We start from the raw sequence: 1,356 nt of genomic DNA, 5'->3' as shown, positions 1-1,356 counted from the left end.
GGCCGGCGCGCGCGCTCTGGAGACTCCTGCCGTTCCCCTAGCTGTATCCTGAAGCTCAGCCTAAGCCTCGCCCGCGGCTGCCGGGCTGCGTCGGCACTTCTGCTCGCTGGCCCCGCACTTGCTCCTCTCCCTAGCAAGCTCCAAGGTTTTGCCGGGAGGACCTGGGCAACCGCCTGAGACTCCGAGGCAAGTGGGGCGAGTCTAGGGATAACGCAGCAGCAAGGCGACTGGGCCCATGGAACACGCCCTGGCCTGGCCAAATTGGACCTCCCTTCCGGATTGGCGGGGTCTCGGTGGGGGCGGGCCGGATGTCGGGGAGCTGGAGTCACGTGACGCCCTGCGCGGATTCCCACTCTGGGCTGCTGGCCTACTGTGGCTGTGGAGGGCGGTAGAGGCTTTTGCCGTGTGAGCGCCTTTAATGCCGGGGTCTGCAGTGAGAGCTGGTGATGAAGCTCCTGCCCGTATAGAGCTTACATCCCTAAGGGAGCGTTTATTTAGTCAGTAAATAAACCACTCACCATAAAAGTATTAAGTTCTGTCTTCTGCCTTTCAGGAGTTCTAAATATGTGTCTGAAATCGGTTTCCATTCGTCTGAGCCTCTACCAGCCATAACTTTAGATAGGAGGAGGCTATCTCTTTCGTGCTGCAAAAGGCTTGGACTTAGTTTTAGAACTGGAAGGGACTGGTGATAGCTTAGGTTCATATTTAGCTTTTGGACTCCAGGTATCACCTTAACTGTAACTTTCAACGGATTGACCCAGTGGTAACGTCTGAATAGAAGGAGGGTTGAGGGGATGTGGTGTGGAATGGGGAAGGAGGAGTCTGAAATAGAAGAAAGATTTGCTTCTCATTGTCTACTTTTTTTGTTACAGTTTGAATTTTTACATATGTTTGTATTACTTTTTCAATTAAAAAGCCAGGTTTAAAAACTGAACCCACATTAAAAAGTAGCAACATAGGCGGGGTGCGGCGGCTCACGCCTGTAATCCTAGCATTTTGGTAGGCTGAGGCGGGCAGATCACTTGAGGTAAGCAGTTCGAGACCAGCCTGGCCGACATGGTGAAACCCCGTCTTACTGAAAATACAAAAATTAGCTGGGTGTGGTGGCAGGTGCCTGTAATCCCAGTTACTCGGGAGGCTAAGTCAGAAGAATCGCTTGAACCTGGGAGGCGGAGGTTGCAGTGAGCCAAGATCCCGCCACTGCACTCCAGCCTGGGCAACAGAGTGAGACTGTCTCAAAAAAAAAAAAAAAAGCAACATAAACAGAAAAAAAGGAAACAGAGGAACTTAATTCATATTAGATATAGCATTGTAGCTGGTATTCATAACAAAATATGTAACTTTCTGTAATTTTTC

At 50.4% G+C, this 1,356-nt stretch overlaps 1 protein-coding gene across 1 annotated transcript in view; it reads left to right on the top strand.

Moving 5' to 3' along the window:
- The window catches only part of PLGRKT (plasminogen receptor, C-terminal lysine transmembrane protein), a 264,275-nt gene that overhangs the window by 1,122 nt on the left and 261,797 nt on the right, over window positions 1–1,356 (top strand). The gene's annotated exons all lie outside the window — the stretch shown is intronic.

Source organism: Mandrillus leucophaeus, unplaced genomic scaffold (assembly GCF_000951045.1).
Source record: "Mandrillus leucophaeus isolate KB7577 unplaced genomic scaffold, Mleu.le_1.0 Scaffold329, whole genome shotgun sequence".
In the NCBI taxonomy this organism is placed as follows: Eukaryota; Metazoa; Chordata; class Mammalia; order Primates; family Cercopithecidae; genus Mandrillus; species Mandrillus leucophaeus.
This window is presented reverse-complemented; position numbering and strand designations above follow the sequence as displayed.